General features: G+C 50.4%; 2 long non-coding RNA genes across 3 annotated transcripts; one reads left to right on the top strand and one right to left on the bottom strand.

Moving 5' to 3' along the window:
* The first annotated feature begins 9,233 nt into the window (after positions 1 to 9,233).
* LOC143171436 (uncharacterized) lies at positions 9,234 to 20,614 on the top strand. Of its 2 annotated transcripts, XR_012997192.1 has the most exons (4): positions 9,234 to 9,350; positions 9,735 to 9,824; positions 13,209 to 13,333; positions 18,990 to 20,614. It is a non-coding gene; the product is annotated as an uncharacterized LOC143171436 (long non-coding RNA). The 2 variants fall into 2 exon arrangements; XR_012997193.1 differs by lacking the exons at positions 9,234 to 9,350; positions 9,735 to 9,824 and adding an exon at positions 11,453 to 11,844.
* Positions 11,866 to 13,255, bottom strand: LOC143171437 (uncharacterized). Its single transcript, XR_012997194.1, has 2 exons — positions 13,175 to 13,255; positions 11,866 to 12,059 (listed from the first exon to the last, which is right to left on the bottom strand). It is a non-coding gene; the product is annotated as an uncharacterized LOC143171437 (long non-coding RNA).
* Positions 20,615 to 22,340: the final 1,726 nt, after the last annotated feature.

Here is a 22,340-nt window from a genome sequence, read left to right as displayed (position 1 = left end):
GCTCTCGGATGCTGACCCTGCCGACAACCGCCTCACCTTCTCAGACCGCTTGTCAGCGTGCTGTTCCAGTCCTCTGATGCTATGTGCAACACCTGCAAAAATCAATGCAAATAACACATGCCAAGATACTGCCCAAAACAAGAGCTTGCCCGCACTGATTCCCATCTCCCGATCCTTTACCTTGGGCGGTTGCCTGCCCTGCCTCTGCTGTTTTCAGGTTGCCATGTTGAGGTGCAGGTACCACCTGTAGAACCCAAACAACAAGGGATGCTTATAACTTCACCAACACTATGACATCTGAAAAATAACTGCTACTTCAGCCCACTAGTCATTGCTCACCATGCCTAAGTCAGCTCTGGTGCCCATATCCCACATTGCCTCACACCTTCAAAATAAAACAAAAAACCCAAAACATAAGCTTCTCATATAGCCACCAGTCAAATCTTGCCTCCGAACACCATGGACTGGACCCACCTTCTTACAACACTCCTGAAATAGCTGTCCACATAACCTGCTGATGGCTGCCGGATCTGAGAGGACTGTACACCCTTTGCCTCAACAGTCTAGGCATAGCAACATATTAACCATAGACTCCTATCGCTATTCCACCTACCCCTGACTCCACGCCCCTGGGCAGGGCAGCTCCAAGCCGGACACACACACGCACAGACCGACACTACGCAGGACACTACAAACAACGTGTCTCAAAGAGGAGAGAAAACTCTCGGCAAGAAGAATGACACCCGGACGGAAGATGCTGTCCGGCAGGACCACCTGCGGGACCGTGATGGTGACATGAGGAGACTCTGTGGCAACCCCAGTAAAAGAGAACATCGTGGCCCATGACAAGAAGTTACTCTCAAAACTGAGAAGGCATAGGCACAAGACAGCTGACATCAAGACCTAAGAACATAAGGATGCAGGGAAGAAATCCCAGTCCATGAAAAGGGATGGCTAGAGAGCAGAGCTGCTCAGGCAGCTGGGAATGACGCTGCAAAAGAGAACTGTCTAGAAACTTTCAAGACGCAAGACTGATCCACGCTTTAAGCTTATAACACTAAAAGAGAAGCACCCGATTGGCACTATGCCAATGAGTACAGGCATTCGAGACCCTAGGGATGGTGCCCGAGGTGCATGCTGTGCTCCTTATGCACAAAGAGCATATAGAGATCCAAGGAAGGTCTAAGACACAAAACACAGACCACACAGACTATACAACAGACACAGGCTGGTACTGCACTGCCTGGCACACACTAGCATCGTGCTGAAGAGTAACCTGCTCCCTTTACCTGCCCAACAGGGACTCTTCCTGGACAGCCCTCTCCCCTACACTATCTTTAAAACCCCTTCATGCAATTACCAACATTGTCCCCTCCCTCCCCTGACCCCTCTCCAGCATCAGTGCCTCAACTTAGCTTTCAGAGGGCCAGGAGTCTGAACCCATGCTTGACAAGAATAACCACAATCAGCCCACTAGACTAATCCTGCAGTCGCCAGGTAGCTCTTCATCATCTGCAAAAGACACAAGAAAAACCCCCAAAACACCCACATACAAACCAATCCACACACAACACTGCCATCAGTCAGCATCACATAGGTCACAGACCTTTCCTGCCACACTCCCCACCTCAGATGCACCGTGGTGTTCTGTTCACCTGCTCCGTGCTAATTCTGGAGTTGGATGCTACGGCTGTCATCAATGTGGCGCCTAGGATACCAAAAGACACAAAGATTACCATTGTGCTTGCAAGAAATCACCAGCCCCGTGCTCATCCTCTCTACTACCCAGCTCACCTCAAATGATCACCCAATTCCAGAGGCAGCCCGCACAGAACCTGCAAAACCAGAGAGAAACACTTCACTGAGTTGCCGTATAATAATTTGCAACCAATCTGAGGAAGGCTGATGAACTCTCCTCTTACCAACCATCCCCCAGTCCCAGAAGTTTTGAAACCCCTTCTCTTCTCCTGGAGTGTCAGGGAAGGAACCCCACTCCTTCTTGACAGCTCCTTCCCGGTATTTGCAACCCCTGAACCCCCTGCATCGGCCACTCCTCAGGAGCTGCTCTTCTGAGCCGTGCCCTACTTTTGCTGACACCTCCTATCTTCTGTCTTCCCACAGACTCTGGGATCTGCTACAGGCCCACAAGATAAGGGAAGCCCTTACAATCTATGAGGAGCCTGCTGCAAGCTGCAAAGGTTCTAGGGACAACATGGTACTCTGTGGGCAGTCAGAAGAGGCCATGAGCCATCCCATACCCTGAAAGACACTACGCCTTACATCCCTGCTGCTTTCTCAAGTAATGCTAAAACTCCATATACAGATGCATACAAGATGCTCACCCTAACCCCTGCTAGATAGTCTCACCATCGGTCCTATTAAGAGAGATTATATCAGCAACTTACACAGTATACAGCAAAACTGGTAAAAAACCAAGGCTCTATCTTCAATAAAGTCAGGAATTCCAGGAAAAGGCAATGCACCTAGAATTAAGAAAAAATGCATAGTATTAAGCCATCTTGCTACTGCCGAACACTCAATACAAAATTACTAACCTGGAAAAAAAAGACCCCTGTATATGAGTGTACTTTCCACTATATATGCTGCTTAACCCTGGCTGGTCCCAAAGCTCTTACCTCAGACACCTCTGTTTTTCTAAATATCAAAACACATCTGCCCAAATACCTTAACCAGCTCAAAAGCTGCAATTGACTGAAGGAACAGCAAAACACTGACACCAGAGAAGCCCAGGAGCAGAATGAGCTCCCTGACCAGAGGCTGTGGCTCATATACCCCGGGACCCACCCACCACCCTTCCCACAATCCCCTGGGAAAGGGGAGGGACAAACCACCCAAAAGCATAAAGGCGGCCAGAGGAGCAGTAGGGAGTTTTTTTCATCTATCTTAAGTTTACCGTGCACAAAGTGCTGAACAGAGAAAGCAACCCTTACTGGAAATGACAATATCTGCTCTCTTACTTCAACTACATCCATTACATCAGCAATGTGACTGGGTAAGGTATTAAACTTAATTTTTTGGGGGCATAGATAGAAAAAGATAGATGTCATACTAAGCTATGTAGGAAAGTAGCTCGTTAAATGCAATAACAATATTATTATCAAAAATTACATGCTTTAGGTTCGTATTAAAAAAAAACCAAAATGCTATGGGGTTACACTTCATTTCTAGCAAGACCACACGTGCTACCTAACTGCTACCAGAGCTACTTTCTGGATGGGACTGAATGACAAAGCAGAACCAGATCCCGTAAGAATCCCTTCTCAAAAATCTTTCTGGCTGCAAAGTAAATTATTTACTATAAGTGACCGACGATTCAGAGTCGCCTCGATGGCCTCTCCGACTGACTCCCTTAACAGAACTGGATGAGTCCCAAAGGACAGAAAACACAAAAACCCCATGGAAGTACAAGAAATGTATCAGAAGCTGTATGAAGCAGCCTAATTAACACCTAAGTAGCTAGAACAAAAGTGAATTGCAAAACACAACAAAAAACACCCCGGGAGCTGTGTCAATAAAAATAGATGAAGGCTATCGCCTTCTCTGAAAAACTCAAGAGAAGATCTGAGCCGACGATAGGTATCTTTGGGTAACAGATACCAGATAGAAACATACTATAAGACAGAAAACAGACTGCTGTGGAGCAGAAAGATGGCTTCGGAAAAGGTTCTGACAGAATAAGAGTCATCGTCACAGGGATTAGAGAGGTCCCAAAGGGGCCAGAGAGACCAAAGAAGTCTCGGGGATGCAATGAGCTCAAAAGGGAATTGAACAAAGTACAGATGTCCTTAGGGGACTGAATGGAGGTGCACCGAATGGGTGAGAGGACAGAAAGACCGACTGGGGTAACATGCGGACTCAGGAAGGGTTCTGAGGGGAAAAGAGGGGTGCAAAGTGCCCTCCTGAGCTAGAACGGGGCTTCTGGGGCATAGGGGATGTCTCACAAGAGCTCATCAAAGGGAGCGGAGGAGTCCTGAGGGGACCTGAGAGACCAAAGAAGCCTCAGAGATAACAATGAGGAACTCTGAAGGGATTTCAACAAACTACAGATGTCGTCAGGGGGCTGGGGGCTGAATGAAGGCATCCTAAACGGCAAAGAGTAAGATAAAAGCACTCTGAAGAGCACAAAAAAAAAAAATTCGAAAGGGAGCTACAAGAGTGCTGTGGAGTACAAGAAAGGACTTGAAAGGCATCGTTAGAGAGAGTAGAGGAATTAGGAGGGGGCAGGGTAAGAAAAGAAGGCTTGGAGACACAGTGAGGGCCTTGGAGTCTCAAGAGGGCATCTAGGCAAACTACAGATGACTGAGTGAGAGAGGAACCGAACGGAGACACCCTCGATGGCAGAGAGAAAGATAAAGGAGCGCTGCATAGCAAAGAAAGATGTGAGGCTCTGACGGAACAAGAAAGATTGAAACGGCGATAAAATGCTACAAGGAGAATGAGGAAGGTCTCAGGAGGTATCGTGACTGTGAGGAGAGGGGTGTTGAGGGTGGCTGACAGGAAAAAGAAGGCTTGAGGACAACAAGGAGGAACTCGGGTGAACATCTGAGCAGAGTACAGATGGTCTCAGGTGGCCAGGGACTGAACACAGGAATCCTAGGTAGCGTAGAGGAACAAATGAGTGCTTTGCAGCTCAAAGTGCTACAGGATGGATGTGGAGCACAAGGAAGGTCTCAGGAGGCATCATGACTGGGAGAAAAAAGTGTCCCGAGGGAGGCAGAGACACAGAAAAAGGACGGGGGACAGAACAATTAAATCCAGAGGGAATGTGAACTGAGTAAACATGTCATCAGAGGGCCAGGGAATGAATAGAGGCACAGCTAGAGGGAAGAGAGGACCAAATAACTGGGCTTGTCACAGATACGGGCACAGGAAGTCTTCTGAGGGAATGAGAGGGATGCAAGGTCCGCTACAAAGCTAAAAGCATCCTAAGGGCAACCTCTAAGGCATTGATAGGCATCGCGGCACCATTAGAGGGGTCCTGAATGGGCCAGAGAGACCAAAGAAGGCTCAGGGACACAAGGAGGGAGTCTGGAGGGGATTTGAACAGAGTACAGATGTCCTCAGGAGGCTGGGTACTAAATGGAGGCACCCTAGATGGCAGACAGGATGATAAGAGCACTCTGAGGCACAAACCAACCCGAGGACGGGGTTCGGAGGTAACGAGAGAGGATCAAAGTCCGCTACAGAGTTAAAATGGGCTGTGGGACACAAAGAAGGTCTCAGGAGGCACGGTGACTGGGAACAGAGGGGTCATGAAAGGCTTGGAGGGATAAGAGAGATTGAAAGGGAGGCAAAGTGCTACCAAAATGCTGTGGAGCACAAGGAAGGTCTCAGGAGGCATTCTAGATGGCATAGAGAAGAAAAAGAATGCTCTTTTTTGGGAACGGAGATCTTAGGAGAGGTGTGATTGCAACAAAATGAGTCCAAAGGGGGCTTACAGAACTAAAAGTGTGCTGCAGAGAACATCCAAGACCTCAGGAGGCATCGTGACAGTAGCAGAGGGGTTTTGAGAAGGACAGACAAAAGAAGGCTCAAGGACATGATGAAGTCCAGAGGGGATTTGAACAGACTACAGATAGCATAGAGGACAATGTGAGTGTTCTGAAGATGAAAGGTGGCATGAGGAAAGGTTCTCAGTGAGCAAGAAGGGTGCAAAGTGCGCTACAGAGCCAAAAGAGGGCTGAGGGGCAGGAGGACGGCCTCGGGAGGCATGATGATGGGAGAAGGGTGCTGAAAGAGAGACAGAAGGCGGCTCTGGGACACAATGCAAAACTCAGGAAGGTGTCCCCCCAACAATGTACAGATGTCCTCAGGGAATGAGCGACTGAATGGAGACATCCTAGGTGGCAGTGAATAAGGTGAGAGAGCTCTGGGGCACAGAGAAAGCCTGAGGAAGGGTTCTGTCTGAATAAGAGAGACACAAAGAGGGCTGCAGAGCTCAAAGGGTGCCGTGGGGCACGAGGACAGTCTCGGGAGGTGTTGTGACAGAAATGAGAGGGCTCTGGGGAGTGGGGGGAATGTGGTCATAGAGACAAACAAAGGATTGCTGACACAATGAGGTACTCGGGAGGGGATTTGAACAGAGTACAGATGTCCTCAGGGGACCGGGGACTGAATGGAGGCATCTGACATGGCGGAGGGAAGGTAAGAGTGCTCTGGGGCAAAATGAAAGCCTGAGGAAAAGTTATCTCTGAATAAGAAAGATACAAATCCTGCTGCAGAACTAAAGGATGGCCATGGAACACAAGGACGCTTGCAGGAAGCATTGTGACAGAAATAGAGGGGTGCTGAGGTGGCCGGAGAAATAGAAGGTGGCTTGAGGGCACAAAGGTACTCAGGAGGGGATTTGAACAGAGTACAGATGTCACGAGGGAGACACTGACCCATTGGAGGCAAGTGAGATGGAGGAGAGGACAAAAAGACTGCTCTGAGGAAGAGGCATGACCTGAGGAGATGTTCTGACAACCCAGGAAGGGTACAAATTACGCTCCAGAGATAAAAGCGTGCTGAGGAGACCCTCTAAAGCCTCGGGATGAACTGAGAGAAGAGGAAAAAAAATAAAAGACACAAAGAAAATTTAAAAAGCGACAATTTGTATGCGACAAACAAGAAAGAATTAAAAAATAGGGATAGACAACTTGATAAAAGTAGATATAGAAAGAAAATTTAAAAAAGCAAAAGGATACAAGGCAGAGGAGAAAAAAATTAGAAAATAGGGACAGAAAACTAGATAAAAGTAGACATAGGAAAAAAATGGAAAACAAAGGCCTTAAAGGAGGAAAGAATTAAAATACAGGGACAACAAACTAAATAAATGGAGACATAGAAAGAAAACTGACAAATTGAGAGAGTACCCAACAGACAAGACAGAATTAGAAAATAGGGACAGGAACTAGATAAAAGCAGACGTAGAAAAAAATTTTTATAAAATGACAAGATTAAGGAAGTAAAGGAAAAAATTAAAAAACAGGAACAGCAAGCTAAATAAACAAAGACATAGAAAATTTAAAAAGTGACAGGGTATGGCACAGACTAGAATGAAATAAATAAAGACAATGAACTGGATAAAAGTAGATATAAAAAAGGTTTAAAAGCAACATGACACAGGAAAGACAGGAAATAATAAAAAAATAGGGTTAGACATCTGGATAAACGTATACAGAAAGAAAATTTTTAAAGTGACAATGTAGAGGACAGATAAATAAAAAAGTAAATAACAGCAACAGAAAAACATGCCCAAACCTGGCAGCTGAGACAAAGGGGATGCAAAGCAGGAGGATGAGGAAGACCTTGGTGTAGAGGAAGGTGGCAATGGCTGTCCATGGTGGAGAGGGAGGAGGTGGGGTGCTCTGGGGTGTTATGGGGTGGAGGGAATCAGCAGGTTTTGGGGGTGACCATCACAGCTCTGGAGAAGGTGGAGAACAAGGTGCAGGTCATGTGGTACCAGGCTGAGGGGCTCAGGAGTATGACCAGCTGCTGGACCAGCTGCAGGTACAGGGGCCCCGCCTAAACCCCTTTGCACCCCCCCTAAACCACCTTAGCGCCCCCCCCCCCCCCCCCAACCCCATCTTCTGCATCCCCCCCCAAAGGCAGCCCACGATAGCCCCTGAAACAAGAAGGAGGAGTGATGGACAAGGCCATGCCCCCCAGGTCCAAGCCAAACCCACTGAACCATCAGACACTCTGGAAGGTAGCCACCCCACACAGGCCTTGGCAAAGCCCCACAAAAGCCCTGGGGCACTCTGGAGAGAAGCAGGGCCCCTTACAGGCCTCAGCAAAGCCTAGCTAAAGCTGTCAGACACTCTGGAAGGCAGCAGGAACTCGTGTGCTTTGGCCACATAATTTGCAATAAATAAATTCTTAGAACCCCATACCTCTGTGTTCCTGTCTGTTGTTGAATCTTTAGAACCCCATGGTCATGATCTTTTCACAGGTGTGGGTGGGGAAGCCTCTTAGCTTGCATCTGTGATCGCTACCTAGGGTTATCGTGGTGGTGGGGTTATTGGGTGCTAGGGTTTAAGTGGGATATGGTTAAAGAGTGTTAGTTTTGGGCTGGTGGAGTTGGTTTTGCCTTACCTTGTATATTTCATAGTTTTGGATTTCAGGGTGTTGCCTTCCTCCTGTTGTCTTTCTTGGGGTTAGGATAGGGGGGTGTAGGATGTGTGTTTGACACATCGTCTGGGTGAGTTCTTGGGTTTTTTTGTACTTTGATTCTGGTGTTCTATGTGTTAGTTCTAGTCTGGTATGGCTGACTTCCAGTAGCTGGTTTTTTTCCTTCTGGGAGCTTTGAGTCACCTCCAGCGATTATCATACCACTTATGTTCAAGCTATGCCAATTTGTTATTGTGGAGAAGACATTTCCACAGTGGTACTTTAATTTTTTTATTTTTTAGTTATTTTTGCGGTTAATTTGGGAAGCTTTGCTGTAGTTTTGAAGGAGCGCTGTTACATTCAGTGTGACCTCTGGAGGACTGACAGGAAATACCAGGGTCCCGGGAGGACTGCCGGCCCATAGAGCGCGACTTCCGGAGGACTGAAGGGCACTTCCGGAGTCCTGGAGGACTGCCGGCCCATAGAGCGCGACTTCCGGAGGACTGAAGGGCACTTCCGGCGTCCTGGAGGACTGCCGGCCCATAGAGCGCGACTTCCGGAGGACTGAAGGGCACTTCCGGCATCCTGGAGGACTGCCGGCCCATAGAGCGCGACTTCCGGAGGACTGAAGGGCACTTCCGGCATCCTGGAGGACTGCCGGCCCATAGAGCGCGACTTCCGGAGGACTGAAGGGCACTTCCGGCATCCTGGAGGACTGCCGGCCCATAGAGCGCGACTTCCGGAGGACTGAAGGGCACTTCCGGCGTCCTGGAGGACTGCCGGCCCATAGAGCGCGACTTCCGGAGGACTGAAGGGCACTTCCGGCGTCCTGGAGGACTGCCGGCCCATAGAGCGCGACTTCCGGAGGACTGAAGGGCACTTCCGGCGTCCTGGAGGACTGCCGGCCCATAGAGCGCGACTTCCGGAGGACTGAAGGGCACTTCCGGCGTCCTGGAGGACTGCCGGCCCATAGAGCGCGACTTCCGGAGGACTGAAGGGCACTTCCGGCGTCCTGGAGGACTGCCGGCCCATAGAGCGCGACTTCCGGGAGGCCCTCGGGTGCGTAGAGATTCTTTCCTGGAGCGCTAGTGGGCGCTCTCGGCGCCGCGCGCCGGCCGACGGAATCCGGTAGCTGGTGCGTGCGGGTCGGCCGTCGCTCCGGGACGGCGGGAGTGTGTGCTCGCAGACGAGAAGCCGCTCCGTGTGGCGGGGAGCCCACCGGAGCTCCGCGGGTGCCGGTTAGTCCTTCGGACGTGGGTCTCTGGTGCCCGGCGCCCGCGTTTCTCCGCGTCTCGGGGCCTCTCGCGCGGGTTTCAGCGGTAACGGCCGCCGTTGCCGTGGACTGCGTTTGCCGGCTGGCGGCGGCCGCTGGCGGAGCTCAGGCGCCGTGGTGGTGCCACCGCCTCGGCTCTGCGTCCGCGTCGTTTCGCGTCGGGGCCGGCGCGGGGCTCCGGGGCTGCGGCCGGTGCTTGGTGCGTGCGCGGGGACGGGGGTGCTTGTTTGTTAATTATGAGGCGAGACCGGGGCGGGGTGGGGACGGGGAGGGGCGCCCTAATTTGCATAATTGCGGTATTTGCGTATTTAAGCAATACTTGCTGTTTACTCATTATTGCTAATTATAGGTTACAACATTCGGTTCTCATGATCATCCCGATCAGTAGTTACTCCACATTAAAACAGCGATGACGGGTCTATGGATGCGTAACAGTCTGGTAAGGAAAAAGTATAAAACTGACAAGTCTCAGCACTGGCGCAACACTATGAAGTGGAATACTCCTTGGGCGCAATTAATTCATTCCTGGCATTTTATCTAATTATTGAATTGGATAACATTATATTATTTAAATGGTCTAATTAAATAGCTTGATGTTGTAAAAGACAAGGAACAAATGGCTCGCACCTGAAGAGTGCTCCAGTTACAACTGCTGCAGGAAAAATGGAAAAGGAGACAAAGTGCAAAAGACAGACTGACGCAAAAGGAAAGGTTAATTACTATTCTAAATCACGATTCCAGATTATGAATTAGAAACCTAACTAGGAGTACATTAAGTACCACAATTAATAAGAGATTATTATAATAAACTGCTCCCAATTAGTATTCTATTTCCACTTCATAACTAGAAATTTTTATTATGATAATACTGCTTGGGCATCGTTAATGCATACATTTAACATTGCTATTATTAAATAAGTAATAGGCATTAATGATGCCCAATTAGCATCCTAAATGTTTTTAAAATTAAATTTAACTTTTTGTTAATCAGATTTAATTTGCATTATTTTTATTTTAGCTCTACTTGGAAGTAATTAGTACCTGTGATTATTTTCCCACCAGCCCCCCCCCCCCCCCAAAAAATAGCTATGTTTAAATTTAGGTAGTTGTGACTCACTGTTAGTTTCCTAATTTTACTTTTATTTTAAATCTAAATCTTTTAATATTATGTTAGTTCTCGTTGGGAATCGTTACTGTCTGGGAATTTTTTTAATACCTACATTTAAACGTAGCCATTATTTAATGATTCATTTGTATTTCTCTTTATTTAAAAATCTAAAGCTTCGATTACTATTTTGGTTCTAAGCGGGAGTCATTACTGCCTTCGAACTTACTTATGGCTCTGTTATAATTTAAGCGTTAAAGACTCCCAATTAGTTTCCAATTCTATTTGTTTTAAAATCTAAAACTCTATTATTTTGTTTCCGATTCAGTCATTAACGTCTGCAATTTATTTAATAATGGCTATGTTAAATTTAGCTATTAATGACTCCGAATTAGTTTTATATCTTTATCACTTAAAAAGAATTTCTAAATTATTAAATTTTTTAATTACAATACAGATTGGGAATAATTACTCCCTGGTTTGTTAAGCAATAGCTGTAATTAAATTTAGTTATTACTCACTCCTAAATAACATTTCTTTTATTTGTTTACACTCTAACATTTTAATCGTTACTTTACTACTAAGTGGATTAACTAGCATGCATGATTATTTTTTTTTTAATATTAATTAGAGCTGATTCTCTACAGGTATTACTTCCGATTAGTGCTCTATTACTTATATTCTGCTATTTGTAATTTTATTACATAAATTGGGAGTAATTACTGTCTGCAAAGTTTTAAGTAATAGCTAGAGTAGATTATAGCCATTATTTACTCTCAAAGACTATTCTAGTTGCAGTTATTTAAAATTGTGTCCTAAATGTTTTAAAGTAAATAAGTAGTAAAAATTAAAATAATAGAAACCCAGGGCTTTAGAAGTCCCAGGAAAAACAACCGGGGCGCCTCGATGTGACCAGAGATTGGACAAGTGTTAGTCCAGCTCGGACACTTGATGATTTTGCACTTCAGCTCCAAAGTTTGAAGCTCCGCAGAGAGTGACCCCTCCGAGCAAGCAACTCGGCCTTTAGCCATCACCTGCTCTCCTCCAGCTCCGCCACCCATTTTTTCTGGGAACCCCAAATTCCTAGGGCACCAAACACACGTGCAACAGATATACCACAACATCAAACTGCTGGCCATGTGGCTGTGCCACCACCACCGGCTGCACCGAACGATTGCTGCTATGCCAACAGGAGCCTCCAGCCAATGCAGTGCCGCCTACCCGAGCACCTGTGACCCTATTGACTGCTGGCTCCACCAACAGCGTGTCCAACAAAACCCACGATGCTGCCGAGACTGTGGCGACGCAATGGAAACGAATGCGAGCTGTGGTGAGGACAGACACATCACAGCAGGTACAATACATAACGCTGAAACACCGTGCCAGCTCACCTTTATTTCAAAGGAGGAACACACACAGAGCACAAAGAATTTTATTCTACATGAGACACACAGCTGTCCTTAGCATCTTTACAACTGTCTCTTCACAGCAACATCATCTCCGTGATTTGGATTCCTGGCGGAAAACAAGGGAGCTCTGCACGTTGCAGTGGGCCCCCACCTTCCAAACCTGCACACAAGAATAACACTTGACCCGTCAGATGACACCAGAAACTAGAAAGCCCCTCAAAAGAATTTGCAGTCCCACACTCGCACAAACCAGTTACTTACCTGCTTCACAGCCCAATCCTCCTCTATACTGACCATCTACTTCAACTCCACGCACCCTTCAACAGTCAGATCCGCAATCATCTCCCCATGGTCATTCACTACACTATATACGGCAGAGTACTACATTCTGGGTAGGACTGAATGACAAAGCAGGATTAAATCCTGTAGGAATCCTTCTCTAAAATATCTCTAGTTGCAAAGTGAATACTGTAGATCACCAACAACAGTTCTAAGTCACCAAGACTCCTAGTTTTCTCCATCTGACTCCCTTAACAGAAATAAACAAGTCCCAAAGGACAGGAAACACCAGGATAGGGTTGAAACAAAACAAAACAAAAAAGCATCAGAAACTGTACCAAGCACCTTAAGTAACACTAAGTGAAGTGTATGGAGGGAATCAGACAGCTTATCAAGGTGGCTGCAGTGAAAAGGCAAAAGGATGGCTCCAAGGCATGCTGACCAATGGAGAGGTCCTGCAGGGACTCGTGGGCACACAAAGACCTCTGGGTCACGAGAAAGGCAAACGGAGGTCTCTGGGGTGCAAGATAAACAAATAGGCAGGTCCCCAGGCAACAAGAATGGGGAGGGGTGGCTCTGGGGGTACAAGGAAGGTAAATGTGGGGCTCTCGGGTGCCCTAAAAGACAAGCCCAGCTGTCCTGAGAGGAGCAGATGGAAATCGGAGGAGTTCTGAGGGGACTGGGTGCAAACAAAGGGGTCTTGAGAAGGGACGGGGGGGGGGGGGGGCGGAAAGGCCTCTGGGATGTACCAAAAGCAAATTGAGAAGTTTTGAGGGGACCAGAGAGAAAAAAGGGGGGATTTAATGGAGCAAAAGGACAAACAGGTACCATCTTGATGGTACCAAAGAGCCCGCAGGGACCAAAAGGCAAGCAGAGTAATCATGGGAATTAGAAGGAAATGGGCTTCTGAGGGAACAAGGCGGCAAATAAAAAGCTTTTGAGATGCCTAGAGGCAAATGGATGGGTCCTGAGGTGAGCAAATTGAAAGTTTCTTACCTCTAAGAAGTTGTCCTTGACTTTTGTTCCGCAGAGAGCTGTCCTGCAGGCTTGGCACGCAACTTGGGGATCCCTGCCCAGGCAGTCCTGACCTGCAACACCACGTGCACACAACCGTTCTCAGGAAGTCATGCAGTTTCATAACCTGAATGGCAAATGGCAAGTATTTCTCCAGGACAGCTTTGACATAGTTTTTTTTTCCCTGCAGAGGACAGGGAGAAGTTACTCCTTCCCACGGTACTGCCTCTGATAATGCACCTCCCTCCTCACCATCTTGCCCTGCTCCTGTCACTCCTCTCCAGTCATTGCCCACCTCAATCATCCAGGGCAGCTGGTTCTCACCTGCATGGTCCTTTGTGTCCTGCCCCCAGCCCCTGTTCTCTGTCCCACACCCAGCAGCCCAGGCACCCTGGCCTAGTGCTCACCTGGGAAGACCTGGCCACCAGCTTGGGCAGAGCAGAGGACAGAGAGAAGGGTGTCCCTCCACACCGCATGCCTGGGCGCAGCGCAACACAGCAGCACCGATGAGGCATCCCAGGACCCCAGTGACAAGGGCAGCAAAAAGCTGTGGAGCACGATGGGACCTTCAGATGGCTTCTGGAGCAAATGACAGAGGTAATGGGGGGGCTCAAGGGCTTACAGAAGAGCCCAGAGAGAGAGAGGGCAAAAGGAGTGCTTCAGGACACAAGGAAGGCCTCAGGAGGGGATCTGAAGAAACAAGAGAGGCTCAAAGTGCGCTACAGTGACAAGAAGGGACCAGAGAGACCAAAGAAGGCTCAGGGACATGGCAAGGAACTTGGGGGGGGGGGGGGGGGGGTGGATCTGAGCAGAGTACATGTGTCCTCAGGGGGCCAGGGACAGAATGGAGGCAACCTCAGTGGCTCTTTGTGCTCTGCAGCCCAAAGGCGGCATCAGGAGGGGTCCCAAGGAGACTAAAGGGGTCCAAAGGGAGTAAGAGGGGCAAAAGAAAGCTCTGGGACACAGTGAGGGATGCAGGAGGGGTTGGGATGATGCTAGAGGGGTCCTAAAAGGATTATGCAGGCAGGAAAAGGCTCGCATGGAACAACGGGACCTCGGGACAGCTTCTGTGTACAGCACAGAGGTCCTAGAGGAGCTCAAAGACCAAAAGAGAGGTGGTTCAAGATGGGGTAGGTGACTCAGAGTCTTTTAGGTGATTTTTGGGGTCATTCAGCAGTCACAGTGCTATCTACATTTCCCTGCTGCACCAACAGGACAGTTCTACACTGTCCCCTCCTGGTAACACCTGTCAAAGTAGACTGAAACATAAGTTTACTTTGAGCTTTTGCTGTTTATTAGAACATAAAATCATGAAGAAGCACCGAGGATAAATCCCACCTTATCTTTAGGTTTACGTGCTTTTATGCATTCAGACAAACCATAAATTCTCTAGATAAGGAAAAACTCACTATGGGACTAGAATCTTTGTAGGTCAGTAACTAAGGATATGGTTTAGGGATAGAGGGAGAGAAAGAGATGAATGGGGAGCAGGACAGAGGGGGAGAGAGAGAAAACGAGAAGAGGAAGAAGGAAGGGGAGAGAGCAGGACTGGGACAGGGAGCAGAACATACAGACAGAGAGAAAAAGAAGGACAGGGAACAAGCCAGAGAGAGAAAAAAAGGGATGCAGATCAGGACAAAGATGGAGAAGAAAAAAGCAATGGGCTGCAGGACGGAGATGGAGGAAAAGGGTCCGAGGAGCAGGACAGAGGATACAAGAGACAGCTGGCTGGATGAGGGGGATACAGCGAGAAACAATGAGACAGGCAGCAGGACAGAAAGATACAGACAGAAAAGATGGGGACAAGAAGCAGGACAGAGGGATAATGAGAGAAAAAAAGGGAGAGGGAGCTGGACAGAGATAGAGAAAGAAACATTAGGGATAGAGGGACTGTTGTGGTTTAACCCCAGCAGGCAGCTCAACACCACACAGCCACTCACTCGCTCCCCCTCAGTGGGATGGGGGGAGAACAGGAAGGGCAAAAGTTAAAAAACTTGTGGGTTGAGATAAAAACAGTTTAATTGGTAAAGCAGAAGCCACACGTGCAAGCAAAGCAAAACAAGGAATTTATTCGCTACTTCCCATCGGCAGGCAGGTGTTCAGCCATCTCCAGGAAAGCAGGGCTCTATCATGCGTAATGGGTACTTGTGAAGACAAATGCCATCACTCCGAACATCCCCTCCTTCCCCCAGCTTTTACTGCTGAGCACAATGCCATATGGTCTGGGATATCCCTTTGGTCAGTTGAGGTCAGCTGTCCCAGCTGTGTCCCCTCCCATCGTCTTGCCCACTCCCAGCCTGCTCGCTGGTGGGGCAGCATGAGAAACAGAGAAGGCCTTGATGCTGTGTAAGAGCTGTTCAGCAATAACTAACACAGCCCTGTGTTATCAACGCTGTTTTCATCACAAATCCAAAACATAGCCCCATAAAAGCTACTATGAAGAAATTAACTCCATCCCAAAACAGCCAAAACCAGTACAGGGACAGACAAAGAGAGTGATAGGACCAGGACACAAAGAAAGAGAAAGAAAAATTGGCAATGGGCAGCAGGACAGAGGGGGAGAGAGGGTGTCCTGGTTTCGGCAGGGATAGAGTTAATTTCCTTCCTAATAGCTGGTACAGTGCTGTGTTTTGCATTTAGGGTGAGAACCAACCTTGATAACACACCAATGTTTTAGTTGTTGCTAGGTAGTGTTTACACTAGTCAAGGACTTTTTAGTTTCCCATGCTCTACGGACTGAGAAGGCTGGAGGTGCACAAGAAGCTGGGAGGGGGCACAGCCAGGACAGCTGACCCAAACTGGCCAAAGGGATATTCCATACCATGGGACGTCATGCTCAGTATATAAAGCTGGGGGAAGAAGAAGGAAGGGGGGGGACGTTTGGAGTGATGGCGTTTGTCTTCCCAAGTAACCGTTACGCGTGATGGAGCCCTGCTTTCCTGGAGATGGCTGAACACCTGCCTGCCCATGGGAAGTAGTGAATGAATGCCTTGTTTTGCTTTGCTTGCGTGCGCAGCTTTTGCTTTACCTATTAAACTGTGTTTATCTCAACCCACGAGTTTTCTCACTTTTACCCTTTTGATTCTCTCCCCCATCCCACTGGGGGGGAGTGAGCGAGCGGCTGTGTGGTGCTTAGTGGCCGGCTGAGGTTAAACCACTACAGAGGGAAAAAGAAGGATGGGAATACAGTTGGAGGGATATAGAAAACTTGTGAGGGACAGGGAGCCAGAAAATGGGATTCAGAGAAGAAGAGAGGGACAGGAAGCAGGACACTGGGACAGAGAACGACAGCAATAGGGAGAATGACGGAAAGATGGAGCAAGAGAAAGACGGGGACAGAAAGCAGGATGAAGATGGAGCAATAAATAATAGGGAGATAGGGATAGAGAGAGGAAAGAAATAGGGACAGAAGGAAAAGCAGAGTAAGCAAGAGATGAAAAAAGAAAAAGGGAACAGGACAGAGCTGCCGGGGGGGGCAGACCCTGGGGGGTGGAGGTGGCCCCGGATGCCTGGGTCCCTCTCCTGCCCTGGGGACACACGCCCACACAGGTGCGGGGCTGGTAATATTTATGTTAACAGTAAGTTAAAACCACAAGAAATTGCAAATGGGCACGACACGACACCAAAAGTGCGATGCAGGGGGGTGGGGACCCAGGGGTCCTGGGAGGGGCAGAGGGTCCTGGGGGTCCCAGGGCTGGGGAAAGCCAGCAAAGAATTGGAAATAAATAGGAACCAAAACCACTGAAAAGCAAGAAATTATCCTGATGGAGAAGAGAAAATAAATAATAATAGTAATAACAACAACAATAATAATAGATGATGATGATGATTATGAAGATGACAATGGGTCTGCTATGGGGGGCTCAGCCTGTCGGGGGTGGAGGGGATTGGGGGTTTTGGGGCTTTTCTGGCCAGGATGCTAGAATCAGCCAAGCAAAAGCATCCACCCCAGCAAGCTGAGGAGGTTGGGGCAAAAATGCCTGTTTTAGGGTATTTGGAGAAGGGTGGGGACAGGGGAGTGTGGACAAGACCCCCTGGGTTTGGGGGTGCTGGGGGCTCGGGCAGCAGGACCTCCTGACAGCCTCAACCTGATTGAGGCCCCTTTAGCACCATCAACCTCCCCCGAAACATGCTGTGACCCCACTTGGGGATCACAACCTTTGGCCCTGCCTCCAAACAACTGAGGGGGGCACATGACAGATTCCCACCCCCCACAACTTCCCTGCGGAGGGGTGGTTAGGGGGGACTTCAGAGGAATTTTTTTTTCTTCTCCCCCCCTGCTGCTTCTCTTACAAAAAATAGATGGTTTTGTGTCTGTTGCTCTGGGGGAGTCACCACTCGCTGCATTGGCCTCTCTCCTCACTACCGTTAGCACTCCTGTTGTTAGCAGAACAGCCCGGGCTGTTGGTGAACTTGACAGCGATGGGCTCGGCAGCACCCAGCGGCTTCTGCCCCTGCAGCCCCTGGATGGTCTCCTCCACCTCCATGCACTTGTCAATGCAGATGAAGCCCACCTGCTGTGAGACACCTGTGCGTGGGGAGTCCAGGAGGCAGAGCCCTGAGACTCTGCTGCATGCCTGCAGGACCCAGGCATCCGGGAAATCCTCCCCCACAGACCCTCCTGCGGGACCCAGATGTCCGAGGAATCCCTCCGCCCCAACACCCCACTGCCCACCCACAGGATCCAGGAACCATTCCCCCGCTCTGTAGACCCTACTAGGGACCCAGGGATCTGGGCAGCCCCCCTCTCCCAGGGGGACCCAGGCATCTGGGCGCATCTGTGACCTGGTCGATGAGGATGCAGGAGCTGATGATGCGGCTGTACTGGGAGAAGAGCTACTCCACCTCCTGCCCCACGTCCTTGGGGAAGCCGCTCGTGTAAAGGTTGGCATCGCAAATGGAGACCGAGCTAGGCTGGGCATAGGACACGTCGGGGGTGGCGGTCAGCCCCGGGGACCCAGGTGTCCGGGCACCAGAACCACCTCCCACCCATGGGCCCCCCCCTCAGGGACCCAGGACCACACACCCCCCAGGAAGGACCCTTTGCTGTCCATCCCGCCAAAAGACTCTGGCATCTGCCTGCCCCAAGGGACCCCCTGGTGTCCGGCTCCCTGATGATCTTGGTCTGCAGTTGAGGCCATTGAGGGTGCTGATGGCCTTGTTGGCGTTGCCCCTCTCAACACAGTTGACAAAGCCGTAGCCCAGGCTCTGGGCCTGGGCCTGCAAGTCTGCTTACACCTGCCTCCCTGCAGCTGCAGCACAGCTGCATCTGCAACAGGCAGCCATACACTCTGGGAAGAAACCTCAGACCAGAAGGCCAGGGAAGATCAAATAGGTCCTCCAGGCAGACCTGCCCCACCCACCTGATATCATTGCTCTGCAGTGCCATCTCCCCTTTCCCTGATACTTTGGGGTGGCATTGTTACCAGCAGGCATGAGAGTCGCAGGTGCCCCAGGCAACTCAGAGGAGCTCTCTTGCCCTGGCACTTGTCCACCACCAGCCAGGAGAAACTTGCCCCAGACTGCTAGCCAAACCGCTGTGCCATCGTCAGTCAGTTGCAGTGCCTGTGAGGAAAGGGCCAGGTATTTACCTCCTTATTGGCCATTAACCAAACAGCCCACCAGTACCACACAACACATGCTCTCTGAACCCAAATCAACACGTTGATGACGTCCCTGACAGCCACCCTATCCTGCAACTTCTTCTGCCTCCACCCCCGCTCCTCACCACCACTCTGTGCCCCCCATTATTTCCTCCTTCCTCCATACACTTCATGAGCATTATTTGCTTCCACAGCTGGAACCCTACAGGCAAGACAACCCCAGACCAGGAAGAACACAAAACAACAACAAAAATCACAAAGCAGCATAAGAACATCCCTGAACTGTCTGTGCTAGATTCAGGAATAGGCCATCAGAACACCACAATAAGCACAGAAGAGAACACCAGCCAGAAAAAACGTACAATGCACAACAGTGTAGCACAGGTATCCTGCTGGAAAAGAAGGGCCAGAGAATGCTGCTCATTAGAAAATCGTTAGCAGTACTGACACAGCACAATGGCTAACCCAAAAGACCTAGGCCATGAAGATCATGATGCAGACGGCACAACACGAGCACAGACAACTAGGCAAGATGGATCAGCAAGTACTTCCCACTGCAGAAAGGCCAGCAGAGCTGAGAGGGCGGTCATCAAGATGGCCAGACTGAAAGACTTTGGCCAACACGACCACAGTAGAGACATCAGTACACACACCTGATCTGTGCAAGGTCTGGGTTGCTCTGAAAGGTGCACCGAGGGCTCTGGGGCACATGGAAAAGCACACTCAAGGACACAGAAAGCATGGCCCCCTGTGCAAAGAAGAGCTAGCAAACCTGAGACAACCAGAGCTAAGACAGCTGGCAAGAAAAACCTGTGACACAAGAACACAACACAACACTCACTGCTTCATCATGGAGAGCAAGACAAATCTGATCCATGCAGAAGGGATTGGCAATTTCAGCTGGTGCTCGCGAGGTGACCGTTGTGGTGGCACAATGATGTATGTATCATGCGTTTCAAGCAGCAGGAATAATGCAAATAATTATTTGGCTTGGAAGTCAGAACCCCCATAGGCAAGACAGATGAAGCCTGATGGGTGCCACAGATGGCAAAGAGGAGCAAAGAAAGGCCCAAGCCATCCTCTCAGGCCTACCCTCCCCACCTACCTCCAAACCCCTCTCTCCTGTAAGGCTCCCACCTCACTTATCCTCAGTATAGCTCTACGCAGACTCTGTCCCCAGAAGACGCTCCCAACAACCGCCTCCTTTCACCCACCCACCCTTGGCTCTGCCTCCATGGCAGCTTCTCCAAACCCTCCCCATTGACCGCAGCCTTCCTGTCTGCAACCTGCCGGTGTTCCCCCACTGCACGTCCAGAACCCCGGTGCCCATGTCACCAAGTGTTAGACTTGTTCAGCCCCACCGAGCCTGCTGACAGCGCTCGCTCTGCCCTGCTGAGCCGCTCTCAGTCCTCAGCACAAGACACGTGCTTCATTACTGAGGAGAGACCCGGTGACAAGGCTGCATCAGCTCTACTGTAAGCGTAATAGCAGGAAGGACAAAACAGGGCACCACTAGGAAGAGATCTGGCCGGGATGCAACACACTCTCTCCACTCCCTCCATCCCACGTGCCTTTTCCTGTGTGCCTGGACACCTCCATCGACACACATCAGACCACGATCACAAACTCAGCTTTTTTTATGAACTTTGCTTCTGTTATCTTCTTTTTATTACAGTTCCAGCTCAGAGAAACCTGTATTTCATCCCTTCCCAAGAACAGTAAGCCTAGATCGACCGGTGAAAATTCTCTTATCCCTTTCCCAAGAAGGAAAGGAAAAGGGTGGCTTATCACTGCTAATAAATGAGACCTGCCTCCTGCCTCCCTTTTCAGGGTTACAGACCTCTGCTTGCCCTCAGCAGACCCCTAAATCCAGGCACAACAGCACCTCCCTTCCCTCGGGCTGCAGCCCCCCCGCCACGGCTAAGCCACATCGCCTCTCCCACCATGGAAACCCGGCACCGCTATGGTACATTACACCCAGAACCGCCGCACCTGCCGAGACCAGCTCTGCCCTGGGTGTCGGAGGAGGCTTTCTCTGCTCCTTCAGTGCTTTACCCACACCCCAATCAACGCCGAGCCGCAGCGATGCCGGCAGAGCCCCCAGGACGCTGCCCAGCCCCGGAGGGATGCCCAAAACGGCGGCGGAGCAGGCACGAGCCCTTTTCCAACCGGCCGACGCCCGGTATGCCGCGCCGGCGGGGAGCGCTGCAGAGAACGTGACGGGGCCCCGCGGCGCAGCAGCTCCAAGCCGGCGAAGGCCGGCCCGCAGCCGCTCGGCGGAGTGCGGGAGCTGCACCCAGCATGCCGCGCGGAGGGACAGGGCGGGGCAGGCGGTGGAGGGGCGGGGCTTCCCCCGCCCGCTTGCGGGCGCGTGCCGCCGCTGCGCGCGCAGCGCCGTCGGCTTGCTACGGGCTGACGCCGAGCCGTCGCCATGGAAACGCCGGTTCCCGGTGCAGGCCCGGGAAGGCGCGCAGGGACCCTCATAACTGCCCGGAAATCAGATCCGAAGGCCACGGAGGAGGAGCAGGAGCAAGCCCTGGAGACCCTGAACGCTCCCCGCGGGTCTGAGGTGCAGCCCTGCAGGGCAGGACAGGCCTCGGGGCCCTGAGGAAGCCCCAGCGATCGGGAAAGGCCCAGAGTCTGCAGCCCCTGGGGACCCACCCCGGCCACAGAGATCCCACAGCACCTGGAAAGTCCCAGAAAGCCCCCGAGACTTTGACAGGACACCTTCAGACCCTGAAAGAACCCCAGTCAGTCTGAGAACAGGCCCAGGGACCAGGAAAGATGCTCTTGAGCATGACTTGGAGGTTCTGGAAGAGCCCAATCTGCAGGAGCCTTGGAATAACTGGGGACGCCCCAGCACACCTGGAGCAGCTCAAGCAGCACAAAGACATCCACTTGGAGACCTCGAGAACAGCCCCAGCAATGTACTAATAGCCTGGAAAGAGCCCTGGAGCACCCCCAGAGACACAAGGATGGCCTAAACCACCCAATTTATAGGTTTGAAACACCCGGTGCTACCCTGAAGACACCAAGTGTGCCCTTAGGGGCCTTGGGAAGCCCAGCCAGCTTGCAGAAGCAGCAAGGCAGCCCTCAGAAAGAACACTGGAGAAACATAGCAGCTCAGAGCCATCAAAAGGCCACCCAGAGACCCCAGAAAAGCCCCAGAGCAGCCCCAAACACACCTAGACAGTCCTAGAGACCCTACAAAGAGTCCCCAGCACTCAGAGCAGCCCTAAAGGTGCCAAGATAGTGCCCCAACACCTAAGGAAGAGCCCAGAGTAGCCCCCAGAGATGCCAAGATGGTCTGAAGGAAAAGCCTCAGATCCAGGCATAGCCCCAGAGGCACTGAGCCGCACCTTGAGACTATGCCTCCAAGCATACATGGGTTTCACTGTGCTTCTGCCGGTGCCTTTGTTCAATGCTGCCAGGTCTGCAACACGGGGGGGCAGCACTGCCCTTTCCTCCCTCCACCCCTGCGGTGGGAATCGGTGTGTGGTTGGTCTGTGCAGCACGTGCTATGGCTGGATCCCCACTCCAAAGGG

This window comes from Aptenodytes patagonicus, chromosome 27 (assembly GCF_965638725.1).
Source record: "Aptenodytes patagonicus chromosome 27, bAptPat1.pri.cur, whole genome shotgun sequence".
Lineage (NCBI taxonomy): Eukaryota > Metazoa > Chordata > Aves > Sphenisciformes > Spheniscidae > Aptenodytes > Aptenodytes patagonicus.
The sequence above is the reverse complement of the archived record's forward strand: the minus strand, read 5'-3'. Positions and strand labels throughout refer to the sequence as shown.